Source organism: Harpia harpyja, chromosome 6, assembly GCF_026419915.1.
Source record: "Harpia harpyja isolate bHarHar1 chromosome 6, bHarHar1 primary haplotype, whole genome shotgun sequence".
NCBI lineage: Eukaryota > Metazoa > Chordata > Aves > Accipitriformes > Accipitridae > Harpia > Harpia harpyja.
Genome location: NC_068945.1, coordinates 22,497,633 through 22,512,987, shown reverse-complemented (window position 1 = coordinate 22,512,987; position 15,355 = coordinate 22,497,633). Strand labels below are relative to the sequence as shown.

Genomic DNA, 15,355 nt, shown 5'->3' with positions numbered 1-15,355 from the left:
TTAAAAAATGGTGGAATTTCTTTGCATACTCCCATCATAGATATTTTTCTATCAGCTAGATATGCCTCACAGGATGTAGATGCATTATGTGACATGATATATACACAGCTAAGCAGGAATGCAAGCAAGAACTGAAAAACAAGAGTGGTTTGTTTAAACGCCCTGTTTCATCTCATCCAGCCAACATCCCATTATGAGCCACAGGGGGCCAGCTTTCTGAGGCCACCAAGATGTCAACAGTTGGAGAAAACGTTCACTCAAATGCCCCTGGGGTTGCTCTGAAAGCAGTCACTGACATGACATCCACAGCCTTCTGCAACAGAAGCAGCAGTGCAGATTTGTTAGCAGGCTACTTGAAGTTGCCACAAACTAGAGAAATCCCATGTCTTTGGAGAAAAAAGCTGACCTCTCTCTCCTTCCCATCACGCACAACATCCCCATCTTTTCTTCTCCCTCTGCATAGCCAATAAAGGGTCTTTGGAGCTGATGAAGAGCGCAGACAAGATCCACGCACCACGTGGATGCAGCCGTGTGCCTCGGCCACTGCACAAGTAGGCTAACGTCAGTTTGGTCTGAACCAGATGCCAAGAGCAAAACGGGTTTCACTCCTCACGCTGCCTTGCTGTGATCGAGCCCTAAGACCCCTGGCAGTACCGACTGGTTATACTACTACGTTCAGGTTGAACCACTGATACGACTTAGGCTACTATGAATATCAGTGTCCTTAATCTGTGGGCAGTTTATGTTTAGCAACAATAGCAAAAGTAAAGCCAAATTAAAGGTACAAATATGATGAGGTGTTTCAAATGTGGAGCTGTACGTTATAAATAATGTGCTGGATGTATCCAGTGCTCTGATGCTTAACAAAATAAAAATGTCACCTTTCACCTAGTAATCTCCAGCCAATTTTTTAAAAAACAGATGGGGAACCTGACTCATGAAAAAGGTAAAATATTTTGCTTAAGGTCACAGATCACAAATTCAGTGCTAGAAAAATCAGTTCCTTAAGCTAATTCTCTTGCTTTGTCACCACATAATATTGGCTACAGTACACTTCAGCAATAAATTAGACTTTAAAAAACTCAAGGGCATTAGCAAATTATAATTAAGCACACATTCTGCAATGAGATGAATTGTTTTTATAATAAGAGGTAGCAAAAACTACTACCTATAAATTGCACATTGTAGGAGAGTATTACTCCTTCTTAGAGACAACAACAAATACTTTTGCCAGATTTTGATGATACAGATGTGTGTGTATGCCTGTGCATGTTTAGAATACAGTAAAAGCAATAACAGCCTGGCTGCGCTCACTGCTGTGCACCTTGATGGGGAAGATAAGTGATGCTAGATCCAGAAAACACTTCAGGGCCTGGTTTAATTCAAAAATACACAGTATTTTTTACATTAACACTGCTAAACATGCGAATTGTCTTTCCTGGAGTGGATGATTTAAGCAGAAGCCCCAAAGAGACACCAACTGTCTTTCATAACTAAATAAACTGCATTGACACTTAGTTATTGTTTCTTTGCAGTTAGATGCTGATTGCAAAATCAGGATGACAAAATCAGTGATGACATACCATATTCAAACTTTGATGCTTAAAATGAGATGTCAGATTAGGACAACCCTCATAAATAAACGTTTTGGTGTTAAAGGGCACTGAACACCTAAAGCTGTCATTGATGTTGGTGGAGATTGCTGGTGGTTAGTCCCTCTGAAGAACTTAGGCACCTATTTAGGTGCTTAAATATAGAGTTAGGAGCCTAACCTTAGGCACTCGTGACTGAAATACCACTGCTAAATACTATTTGTGAAGGCTGATGCTGAAATACTACCATGAACTTTCCATAATGTCATGAAAAAGTAGGAGATATAATAAAATTATAATAATATGTTCTCTTCCCTAATGCCCTTCAGCTGAGAATCTCAGACATCCATTAAGAGAAATATAAGCATGCTCCATTTACCACATAAACAGGCTGTGGTCTTAGAGCAAGTTAGAAGTTAAGACAAGTCAGAAACAAGGAGTTCAAGTAACGTTAGCCAGCATCTGCTCCCCAAACAAGAAATCAGCTTTTCCCTCTCTGTTCAGAGCAGGACAAACCGCATGCCTCTCAGCATGTTTCCTATGGTCCTTCTGAGAAGCTCAACACCAAGCACTGGAACAGGCTGCCCAGGGAACTGGTGGAGTCACCGTTCCTGGAGGTATTTAAAAGACGTGTAGATGTGGTGCTGAGGGACATGGTTTAGTGGTGGACTTGGCAGCGTTAGGTTTATGGTTGGACTCGATGATCTTAAAGGTCTTTTCCAACCTAAATGATTCTATGATTCTATGACCGTGGATGCCATAGGTCAGGTCTGAGTGCACACCAAAGTTGAATCAAAAGGGAACAGTATCTTCACCTTAGAGTTTACTAAAAAGACCCCATACTGATAAAGGAAACAATTCCATTGCTCACTGTGCTCTTTACTGATTTGTTCTCCTTAAATCAGCCCGAGCTACCACCTTCCCCTGGCGGGAGGGCTGGTCAAACATATGCTTCTGCAGATGGTCCAAGTCCAGCTGGCACAGGGTAAGAGGGGCAGTCATGCACAAAAAGGCTGGCCCACATCTTCTTCCGACTCTGAAGATGCCGTTATCTCTGTCACCCACTCCAGCTCTTATGTCCTACAACTAAGCCGTGGCATGGTGGCTCTGATTTTTGATTTGCCACTCTGCTGTGCAGCCATCTCTCTTCCTCAGGATTAACTGTTTAGCTTCTAGCAGGGTGCAGCTATTAGGACAAGCTTACCACATCTTCAGGAGCAGTACTGTTGATTAAGCAGTTACACTACATGCTGCTATATCAATCTAATAAACAAAGCCCTTGTTGTTTGTTGATACACCAACAGTACCAAAGTGGCACGCGTCAGATAGAGAAGAGAGCTAAGGGATGTCTCAGCAATCATTAACTTTACAGCTACATGACTTCTTACATATTCCAGAAACCCGAGATGCAGGGCTTTACACCCCTTGAAATCTTACCTGCTTCCCCTTGGAGCCGTACAATGAGAGTTTGATTGCCAGGAGCCAACAGCTAAAGCTGCATGCGGGCTCCCGCTCAAGGTCATTGCTGGTACCTTCCTCCTGCCAGGAGGAAGAGCCAGGTATGATGGGCCTCCTGCCTGAGGTCCCCGGGACTGTCCCTGGGTCAACCAGGGAATAGCTGCAGCCCCGCCAGGCAGCCTTTCTTCATCGCAAACCACCTGGGCTCTCCTTGCGGGAACTTTAGCCTTGGCTAGTTCAGGGAGCGAGAAAGCAGACCTGTGAGTTTAATTCAGCCCGTTCATAGGCAGAGGATCTGAGCAGATACAAACCCGATGCCAGAGGCAGAAGCAATGCACCCTCTGCACCCGGGGCCACAAACACCTGCCACTACAACAGCATAGGCTGGAGAAAGCGTTAAGCCTTCATTAACAGACAGATGAATACCATCTCATCTGGGAGACCGTTGGCATGATAAACACAAGAACTTACTTCCCCACACCCCTGTTTTTGCCAGTAGTTACGTTACTGCTGAGCAGGCCCACTGCCTGTGATAGAAATGGAGGGACTGAACTCCACAAGCCCTGCAGGTGCCCTCAAGCAGCACAGGGAGCGGGCTGCACACCGACCCCGGACGGCTCTTGGTGATCGCAGGGCTGCTCTGCATGGCATCTGGCTGCCCACGTTTAAGGCAGGGCAGTTTGGGGTGATGGGGATTTGTCGTGGTTTAACCCCAGCCAGCAACTAAACACCACGCAGCCGCTCACTCACTCCCCCCCACCCAGTGGGATGGGGGAGAAAATCGGGAGAAGAAGCAAAACCCGTGGGTTGAGATAAGAACGGTTTAATAGAACAGAAAAGAAGAAACTAATAATGATAATGATAACACTAATAAAATGACAACAGCAATAATGAAAGGATTGGAATGTACAAATGATACGCAGTGCAATTGCTCACCACCCGCCGACCGACACCCAGCCAGTCCCCCGAGCGGCGAATCCCTGCCCCCCACTTCCCCGTTTCTGTACTGGATGGGACATCACATGGTATGGAATACACCGTTGGCCAGTTTGGGTCAGGTGCCCTGGCTGTGTCCTGTGCCAACTTCTTGTGCCCCTCCAGCTTTCTCACTGGCTGGGCATGAGAAGCTGAAAAATCCTTGACATTAGTCTAAACACTACTGAGCAACAACTGAAAACATCAGTGTTATCAACATTCTTCGCTCTGAACTCAAAACATAGCACTGTACCAGCTACTAGGAAGACAGTTAACTCTATCCCAGCTGAAACCAGGACAGGATTGCAGATGGAAAATGGTTAGCCCTTCCTTTTCTCCTCCCCTCTTTTCTGCTCCCCCAGCCTTCTCCACGACTGCCTATTAACACCACACACAGACCCTGCTCAGTGACCGAAACTGCTGTAGCAGAAAGATTGAATGAGACAGGGAAAAACTGCTTTTGCAAATTCAAATACCCATCTTTTAATAATATAAACAGCTTGCCTTGCTGAAGCAGCAAAGCTGGGCGTTGATAGGTATGTCTACTTACATTTCACAGAGGAGTTAAAAGATCACTGGCACCAGCCTTTGAACAGATGACCGCCTCCTTGTCTGCGCTGCTGGGGCTGGTACTGTGGGCACCAAGCAGCTGGCACTGAAGTCTGGGTGCTCAGACCCAGGCAACCACTGCTCGACCTGTAAGGCCACCTCACCTGAATCACCCTCTGAGCCCCCAGGTTATTAAATGCTGATAATCCTGCATGAATGCATCCTTTTTCTTACTCTCACCCTGGAGTGGCTCTTACCCTGGGGAAGGTGAGGTCCAGCCCCACCAGAACTTTACAACCTTCAGTAAAATATTCGTAATCCCCAGTTTCGTCCTTGCACTGGTAGCACCCAGCCCAGCACCACAACACGCCGGAGCGGGAAGGATGCAGGACCTGCGCAGCAGCCCGCAGCAGGGATTTCCCTGGTCATTTCCAAGCTCGTAAAGACAAACATATGGCAACATGGGCTGAGTGTGAACACGGCACATTGCAAAACGTTACAAGGTCCTTTACAAGGCAATGGGCTTTTTTTTTCCTGTTTGCCAGTGTATTAGAACAAAATATTCTCATCGTTTGCACTGTTTGGATAATGAGTAACCTGTACCGCTTTTGTTTTGCACTATAATGCTCTCTCAAACCTCCATTGCTTTATTTGTACACGCATACAGACACACCATCTGCTACAAAATTTTCTGGTGAAATCTCCACTAGTTAAAAATATTAGAGCCACCTCTGCTCCCACATGGAACAAGGAAATGTCAGATAGGGGTTGGCTCTCCCAGCTGAGCTTTATTCCAGTTGTAAATAAAGTTATTAATACTCGCAACAGCATAAATAGCTACATATCTATTTTTAAACATCTGTAATTACCAGTCTTCTAATTATTAGTTTGCTTCTTTAGACCTTTCCAAACGGGCTTAACTATAAGACAGACAGAATTTATTTCTCATTTAATCCCAGCTATTTCACTTGGAAAAAGGTGGCTGCAAAAAGGGTGACATACCTGCAACGCTACAGTATCTGTCAGTATGACATTCTGATTTAATACAGAGGTTATAGGGCATGTATGTTTTATTACGCTCTGGCCATTTCATGACACTTGCAATTACAGAATTAATAGTGTTGATGTTAGGAATTAGAAATAAACAATAGTTCATTTAATGATTGATATTCACTGAAAACAAGATTATCTTTAATGTAATTGAATAATTAGTTATTGATGAAGGGCTCATGATTAATTACAATTTACCTGCCTTAGCAGGATTTTAAAGATCCAGTATTCATTATTTTCAATGACAATGAAGAAATAAATAAGGAGAAATTGCAACTGTTAAATGTCACGATTTCAACCCTATGATTATTAAAAGTAGTTAAAAGATCTGAAAAACCTTCCTAATACATTAATATCAAAACCTGCCTCAGCAGAGATAGTTGCCCTCTGCCTCTGGGCTACATGTCCCTCTCCGTTGTGAACCCTCTGGATTTGAGCCTGAGGCTTTGGGCCGGGGTGTCAACTGGTGCAAATCAGCACAGCTCCTTTGAAGCCAGTGACACAAATAGTAAAAAATTAAATTTAATTGGGTATTTGTATAGGTCACCAAGTTTATTTACACTTGGTAAGGAACCTGGATGCTGAAATTGTGGGATCAATTGAAAAATACCAGATAAATATTTAACAGCCATCGTGTAATTGATCAACGATGGATGCATAAGGACTGGTTTATATGACATCACATCACAGTATCACAGCTATGTTAATAATATCCAGGAAGGGCATAAGGAAGTGACCATGTTTATGCAAGTAAACATCTTATGAAGACAGATGTTGCTAAAACACTGACTAGGTTTTAGCCCATTGCTTTCATTTCTGCTTGCAAAAGGGAGTATAAAGGGACTCTGATACTGGCCAAAGAAGCTGTTAAGAAATGTTTTCAGGCTTACAGATGCTACATGGACTTTTTTTCTTAAGGCATTCATTCCTTCATTTTGGCTTGATAATCAGTACCCCCAGTCTTAGTAGTCCTCCACCAGCTCAAAGACCTCAGTGTGTTTTCATGAGAGGGGAGGAGGAATGACAGATTCATCACCACACAGATTTCACCACTGACAGCAAAGCAGTTCCGAGGTGGATCAAATCATTTTAGCACAAAGTATCACTGGTTTTCTTGGTGTATTCAGGAATGCAATGGGTGATGGGATCCCTCCTAAGAATACAAGAAAGGATCAGCTAGATGGAAAATAAAGGTGCAAACACTACAGGTTTCCAAAAGCACTTAATCCAGCCGACAGAAATAATCTCGATGCAGTTGATCCAAGACCTCTCCTAAAATTCTTTTCTTCTGCATGTCTCTGCAGGACACTTTCTCCTTATGGAGCCTGCTCTGTTCCCTACATCTGGATGGAAAGGATTTCGCTATGCTTCTTTCTTCCCCCCACCCCCTAAACCCTAATTCAGAGGCGTACCTTGCTCTTTCCCTCCCCTCTCCTCCCCAGAGCATAATTTAAAAAAAAAAAAAGAAAGAAAAAAAAAGAAGAAAATGTAATTTACAAGGTGGAAGTAATATAACAAATGATGCCTTATGGGGAAACCCCACTGCTCTAATAAAGAACTAGTAGGATCCTGGGATCATTCCTTGTTGGGGAGGGTTAATGGAGGCCCTGCTCCTTTGCATCACAGTATTAAGCTTGACATTTTTAAAGGAGAAAACACTCCCCACTAAAACATAAAAGGCTTTGCCTACAGCACTGCCTATATGTACCACTTCTCTTACGATGCAAAGCTAAAGCATGGGAAGCCATAAACCACTCTGCAGTCACCGCCAGCAGACAAAGGACTTTCTTTACAGAAAGCCTCAGACTGCAGCAAGAGTTAAAACAAACAGTTAAGATTATACAGCTCACTTCATTTTCCCTTAGGAAACTGAAACATCCCTTTCATTCTACTCCTGCTCCCCCTAAATCAAGTTCAATCCACTCATACGAAAGGGCCACAACACAATACCCTTAAGGAAAACATAACCCAACTATGATGTACACTGTTCCTATCTGAAGACCTTGGAGGTCAAGGCTGTACTAAAAGAGCAACCAAACAACACATGAGCCTGGAGAAGTTAAGCAAGAATCCTTTGCAGCAGCTGTCTACAGGAATCCGAGGGAAACCTTGCATAAACTGATGGCTTTGGGGAAGTGACCCTGGGTTGTGTGATGGTAGATTCAACCATTGCCTAATGGGAGAGTCCTGAGAAATTCAATTTTCAGAAAATTGGCACTTGGAAAAGGCCCCCTTTTTATGACTTCCTCTGACATGGTAAGCTGTGAAAATATAATTTCTTTCTATAGTTTAGAAAGATTTCACTCACTATTAAAAGGTTAATGTGAAAATGAAAACCATTAAAAAGATATCTGTGCTCACCAATGTACTAATAACAGCTTTGATCATTAAAGATGAGTTTTATTTAACAAATGCCCTGTTACTGCCAGGACTTAAGATCTTGATCTCTCTTTCTTTCTTCCTGTGATACATTATAGTTGCAGCTAGCAATGTTTTAATAGAGGTTTCAAGTTGGCTACGAGGGCCTGGGACACGTTCCATGATCCACGATGTGTTGGTAGTGTGTGGAGAAGGAGTTTTGTGGGCCCTTTCAAATGAGACCCCGAGCATCTGCTTCCACGTGAAGGCACGTGGTGTGATGACCCGTGTGGTCCACCTGTGCTCTCAAGAAAGGAGTGCAAAAATCCAAGATTGCATTTTCTCTTTATGCCATTTCTTTAACTTTCTGAATTTTACTCAGAACGGGCAGTGGACTCATTTCAGCAGCCCACGCTCACACAAGTGCACCACCGAAGCCGCTGGAAGCGGCTCTGTGAGACAGCGCTGCCTGGTGGTAATAAGTTGGGCAGGTCAGCATCTGGCTGTGTCATAGGCGCACCATGTATTGTGCATACATCCGAGCTGGACAAAGTTACTGCTTCCATTGCTCATCACCACCCACAACTACAAGCTACCAACTCCTCAGACACTGACAGCAGATCTTCTCAGGTAACTGCTCTCTACTCCTTCAGTCCAAAATCCCTGCTACTTTATGATGAAGTCTTACATTAAATTCAAATTTCTTCATGCTAAATAGGGTCATTTCGACTGAGGCAGGTGTGGGGAGCAACTACTCAGGCTTGCAGATTTGAAGGGAATGTAAGCTATGGTGCAGGCAAAAGGCTGGTTGACCAACTGTTGCTGTCCTGCATCCAGCTCAAGTGTATCTAGAGGACTATATGATTATAGTCAGAAGCTTTGATGGTGATGGTGACCTTAGGAAACACCCAAGCTCTAGTACCACAGAGGGGATGCTGGCAACCTGGGTATTTATTCAGGGTCCTAATCAGTTCAGTGGTGCTTCACTGGAGAGCAATGGTCTACCCATCTGCAGTTCCTGTATTAGAAAAGGAGTCAACATCTCTAACAGCAATATACAACCTTAAATCCACATTGTTTTGTCAGTTTAAGTACACACTGCAAGCTTTTAAGAATATATGTCCTATTACGTTTTTTGAACATTGTAGGCTCCAATAAAACCCAGATCTAGGGTGGAAATTCTCAGCGGTACTTTAGCAATAATCACAGGAATAAGGATTGCAGCAACATTCCCTCAGGAAGTGTGCTTTGCTCTCTGGTTCCCATGCAGCAGGGATGTGTAAATTATTCAAATGTACCGTGCAGGAAAAGAGGGCTTGTATGAAAATAAGTACAATTGTTATTTAAGAAGAGAAGGAAATAATGAAGAAGGAGCTTTTTAAAACACATCCGTAATTTTTCCACAAAGCAACAAGTGGAATTTGTACACAGAACTACTTACTGTGAAAGTCTGGATTGTCTGGTTTTTTTTTAAAAATATGTATTTTCAATCAGAAACACCAGAAACAGGAATACAAAGCAAGTTTGAGGGACTTACAAGCAAAATAGCAGCTTTAGAATATGACAGTAACCGAGAACCTGTTCAGTTATTTTACTAACAGAAAACTCTTTAAATTTTAAAAGTTCATTTTACTTACAACCAAGGCTTTGCAACCTTGGGCTCACACACATGATATACATTTCTCTGCTTGTTCTGGCATGCAAGAGAAAAACAGGGAATTACAACTGACCTGGCACAAACCTTCAAACCAAGTTCGTGACAGCATTTACAAAGCTAATGCTCTGTGACATGGTTAGCAGGTCAAATGAAAGCAAACCAGCAAGTGGAAGTAAATGATGTAAGAGAATTATGTTTAATTTGGGGAGGTAGAACAAAACTTCAATTGCTGTGTTGTTGCCTTGAAAATAATGCCGGATGGATTCAGAACTCTAAATGGAATAAAAAAACCTGCCAGCGGCAGCTGCAATTTACACTTGAGTAGCCACATGGGGAAACCAGGGGCAGGTCCTCAACCAGGGTAAATTGCCTTAGCTCTGAATGGGACCTGAATTCAGTGGGAGTCTATCTGTTCACCGACTTCAATGAGCTGTGAATTAGACCCGAGAGTGCCAGGTTTCCACAATTTCAAAATGCTCTCTTCCTCATTAAAATGTACTTAACTAGTGACAGCAGCCAATGTTAACCTAATGAACAAAGTTCATTACTGACAAAAAGTGCTAATGCATTTTTATGTACCACTCATGACAAAATCATCTTTGAAGAAAGCAGGGTGAGATCCTCACCCCCGGCTGGCTGGGACAAATTCCTCATCCAAACACTATAGAAGATCTCCAACAACTGCCTTGCAAGCCTAAATGCAAGGACTACCTTGGGCTGGGGAAATTTGGGAAGCATCAGTGCTGTGAAGGCTTTAGCAAGCCTTTTCCTGAAGATCCTGCTTTCACTTAGATTTCCCAGGGCTCTCAATATTAAAGGAGGTGTAGCCCTTGCCCCAGGGAAGCTGACACAAGGACAAGGTGCCAAAAGGACATTCTCTGGCTTTTTTACATTATAACTGTTTAAGACTTTTTGATCCCACCTTCTTTGTCCTGAAAACCACACCAAGCTTCTTAGAGTAAGTCTATACCGCAGTTAAGGCCACTAATATGGATGTACCTGCTGAGCTAGCTTTGAGCCAGCTAAGAGTAATGGAAAACACACCAGAAGCAGAAAGGTCAGTGAGAGCTGAAATTCACCTGAGAAAATAGGTTAATGCTCAGATAATTAACTTGTTCTGTGATCTGGGCCAAGGTTACTTAGCTAACCAAAAGCTAAGCAAACCCGTTATCTTGGTTATGCAGCAGCCATGCTGTCCAACACAGAGTGTATACATAGCAGGCCCAATCCAGCATCTTTTTTTGTGTCTGGGGTTGGTAAAGGCATGCCCCTTTGAATGCTCCTCACTTGTTTTGTTTCTCCTGTAGGCTGTTGGCTTCTCATGGCAGAGAGAGATTTTCTGCCATGAAACCAAGAGTAACGTAAATTGCTGGCCCTCAACACACCCCATACGCAGCCATAACAGTATTTACAGGAGCGGCAGCAAGACCCCACCGGCTTGTTCAGCAATAAAGGGAGTCACTCAGCCACGTTCAGAGAGAGAGACCAAAGAGGACATTTTGAAAGCCAACACCAGTATGCAGGTGCCCAGTTTCCACCAAGGGACAGTGAGAGTTAGGCTACAACATTGCAGGGGATTTTCCAAGGCACAAGTGGCAGTTAGCTTGCCCAATTACAACTTCAGCCTTTGAGAAGTAGCTGGTAAAATGTCTGGCCTGAATCTTCTCTGTCCAGCACCCTGCCAAATTAGTCGTACTTTTACAAACTGAGCATAAAACACACCTTGAGGCGCTTACCTTGGAGCTGCATAAGAAGGAGTTACACAAAAGACAGACCACAGGGCATCAGACTCACCAACTCCCGAATGGAAGATGAGTCATAACAGAAGGCAGCAAGTGAACCTTAAAAAGAGATTCAGTCACCTTGGGACAACCCAAATCAAATGGTCCCTGAGAGGCTGCAGAGTAAGGAAGGATTGCTACATCCAGCCACATTCTTCAGGTCTCCAACACGCTTTTGGTATGGAGCACACCGCAAGCAAAAGTGAGGAACAACGGTATTGCACTGCACACGTCCCACCCAGAAGCTGGAGGCACCTTTGAGACACTGCTGGCTGTATTTTTGGCCCATGTACCAATAATTAAGAATGAGAGATAGGACTCTCTTAAATACAAAACAAAAATCCCAAACCCTAGCTCCACCCTCCCAACACCAAACCCTTAAGCAATACTGGAAGTATTAAGAGTGTTAATTGCTCTACAGCTTCAAGAACTCAACCTCTTGAGAGCGCTGCATTAAAAGATAATTCTGGCTGCCATCTCACAGCACTGCGCCGAGCAGGAAAGCTCCATAACCTGCCATAAACGCAGACAGGAATACAGTACTGCTGTAAATACCATCATGTCTCAGAGCAAAATCATAGTGACAGGCACTCCGGTCTGCTGCAATTTACAATTGCATGAAATAGGGGTGTGGGTAGGGTACAGTAACAAATAACAGGTATAGATTTCAAAACAGAGAAACCCATTATTTGTAAGAAAGATGCAGGCGGAAGAACTGAAAGGCAAAGTGTATTGATAGAATCTGAAGTCTCTGGGTGTTGATCTTATTATGCTAAAAAATTACTTTATCCCCTTTTCCATAATGCCATGTTTACTTAGCAGGCATTAAAAAAGGAGGAGAGGAAAAAGGGTAAAAGAACAAAACCTACAATGACTGAAGCTAAATTTATACGCACAACAGAGACAGATAAAGCATCCCAGGGGACCTTATCAGTTTTACACAATAACCAACAGGCTGTTTCCTGTATATACCAGCTTAAGGTCGGCGGATGTTTATTAGAGGCAGAGGGGAAAGGAAATGCAGTATCTTTGACTGACACAGCATGGATATATGAGAAGTGCTATTTATGCTTTTGACTTGAATAAGAACCACAGTGACTCATAGCTGTCTTATACTTAATATTCCCATTAGTGCTCCAGGAATGCTGAGCACCACTGTCCCAAAAATGCGGGGCTTGTTTACTGTTCCTGACAAGAAATATTAGAGGGTAGGAAGAATTTAGGCTTCTTCAATCCATTACCATCTCTCAGTTAAGAACTGCTGGGATAGATCAACCTCTTTCCACCCCCTTTGATTTTTTAAAAAGAGACATTAATTATTAAACATTTGTATGGTGTCCAGTGGGAATCCAGTCTAGGTTTGAGGCCACACTAAATACAGCTCTGTGGTGTGCTAGAGAAATCGGCTGTCTGTGTGCTAATTCTTTTCATTCCTGGAAGCCCTGTAGAAACACGAGAAGAGAGGTAGGCATTTGGTCCACAGTTTTTCTACGAATCAAGCTAATATATTATTGAATTGGGAGTTTTGGAAACACAACAGGCATGGGGGGAGGGGTGCAGGGAGATCTTGTTTAACCACAGCTCTCCCTGCTATCTGGCTATGACAAGGAGCTTTAACTGGAGGTGGGACAGCAAGATGGAAAAATTAGGAATACGCACAGTATTTAAGAGACCCTTCCCTAGAGAGGCAAACAGGCATTCGCTTGGCATCATTACGCTGCAGTGAGCTCCAAGAGGAGGTCTTCAGGGCTCCATTGTGCTGATTTAACTTCGCACTGAGCCTGGGGTACAGCCACGGGTGAAACATTTCAGTCTCAGAAGGGTAACAGAGCACATGATGCTTCATGTTTCATGAGGAAACAAAGCATACGGAGCATCTCGGGAAAACGAGGCAACTTGCTTCTTGGTTGGAAGAGGAGAGACAAGAAGTCAGTGTCTCCTGGAAACTTTGGAACTAAAGAAATGATATTTCATGTTAGGGAACATGAACTGCCTTGTATGTAACCAAGTGCTTCCTTTGCTCTCCCCTCCAGTGTGAGACAGTAAAGCACGATCACACTTCTCTTACTTGCTCTTTAAAACACCCATTGTTTTTCACAGTGCCGTACAGAAAAACAAACAGTGATCACACCGCTCTCAGGGCTTTACCTGCCTTGGCAGAGGCGACGACTTCTTTTGTGACTCCACGCAGAACAGACTTAGTCCCTGAGGTCAATGGCACACAGGATTTTCTTATTCCCAAAAGCCTCGAGACGGACGCAATGATGAAGGCAGGGACAAGGGTGAAATGGAACAACCACTCTTTTTTCCCCACCCCCAGGATTATACAGGCCTGCAAATAAGAAAGGGCATATGCCACTCTACTAGAGGGAGTGTGAAGCTGTACACGTTGCGCATAATCTGAAAAAAACTGCTAATAATTGTTGTTCTCTCCAGAGGAAAAAAAAAATCTCACTCCACCACCCTGGACAAAAGGACAAATATTCACCCTTTGCTCCAACTACCTTTTACTGAAGCTTATGTGTAAAACTGCATATGGTTTAACTCTATTCAAATACACATTGGTGCAAACCTATCCACTGGACGTGAATCATGCTTTCTCACATGCATCTGAAGGTGTGTTGAAGGGAGGTAAGCTATAGCTGGACATTTTAAAAATATTTCAAGTAAAATCTCCAACAAATTGGATGGAAACCTACCTGCCTCAAAAGAAGGGCCTCTGCTCTAGTTAGGAACACTGACTTCTAATCATGGTTCTTCATTACCAAGCTGCATGTTGTACAATGAGTCTTGAATGTTCCGAGGGTTTGATTTCTGCAGCAGATTTCCAAGGAGAACTGACCTCCCTCCTAGATGTCATGCAAGGGGCAGCCAAACTTCTGAGATTCAAGGAGCTGGGCACACTGGTATCATACTGGTATTACTGTGTGCTAGATGCACACAGCCATCCTAAAAGCCTGAGTCTTATTCAAGTGCCTAAATGGGGAAAACTTTCAGAGGCATCAAGTGCAGTTAGGCACATACCTTTCTTGCTCTGTCCCACAAGCTGGACTTCATCTGGGTAAAATGGCAGCAGGACAGAACTTCAGGCCAGCCTGGAAGCAGCAAGTGTGGTCCATAATCTCTACTCCAGAGATCCAGTACTCCGAGAGGCCCTGCCACCACTTACGCCCTGACAAGCCCCTCTAGATTCAAGCCTCACCTCTACACTAGTGTCCTGCAAGGATTGATTCACGGACACCTCTCTTAACATTTAGGCAAGTATTTGTACCACGGACAGTCACTGAACAAATGTTTGGAAAAAATCTATCCTCAATTGCAGATACCAAGCACTGAGCTGAAGCCACCTCCACTGACTGTTTTGGAAAAGGTAGGCAGGTGGAGACCTTGAATTACTGAGCAGTTAGCTTCAGCTGCACATCTCCAGCTTTTCAAACAAGGGAGAAGCAATGCGTGTCTCTAGCTACATCCAAGAGCTCAGTCTTGAGGAATACGAGACAACAGTAGTAACACCACTTCTTGCCCCTCACCAGCCTGCTTTGAATAAAAACAGGGACACACTGAAATGAAATGATCGAGGCTGGAGATGGGAATGAGTTCACTGTGAATCATATGGCTACAAAAAGGGTATGACATGCACAGTCTTCTGTATGGCACAAGGGAGGGAAGACAGGTGTCTCATGAATTATGAGTAAAGTGGGACAATTTAGGGAAAGTTTTAACTTTAAAAAAAAAAAAAAAAAGAAGAGACCAAAAGCCATTAGATACATAACCTTGTAGTCTAATATGGCCATAAATTAACAGCTGCACTATATTATGTAAATTTATGTTAAATTATTCACTACCTGTCACCATATCCCCATAAAAAATCTACGTACTGACATTTACGAAAAATGACATCTTCTGATAATAGTTTTGCTACGTATTTCAGTGGC

At 43.4% G+C, this 15,355-nt stretch overlaps 1 protein-coding gene and 1 long non-coding RNA gene across 4 annotated transcripts in view; both read right to left on the bottom strand.

Annotated features, from left to right (window-relative positions):
* The window catches only part of TBXAS1 (thromboxane A synthase 1), a 244,812-nt gene that overhangs the window by 26,868 nt on the left and 202,589 nt on the right, over positions 1–15,355 (bottom strand). The window lies entirely within an intron of this gene.
* LOC128142618 (uncharacterized) lies at positions 10,219–13,557 on the bottom strand. Its single transcript, XR_008235458.1, has 2 exons — positions 11,434–13,557; positions 10,219–11,317 (listed from the first exon to the last, which is right to left on the bottom strand). It is a non-coding gene; the product is annotated as an uncharacterized LOC128142618 (long non-coding RNA).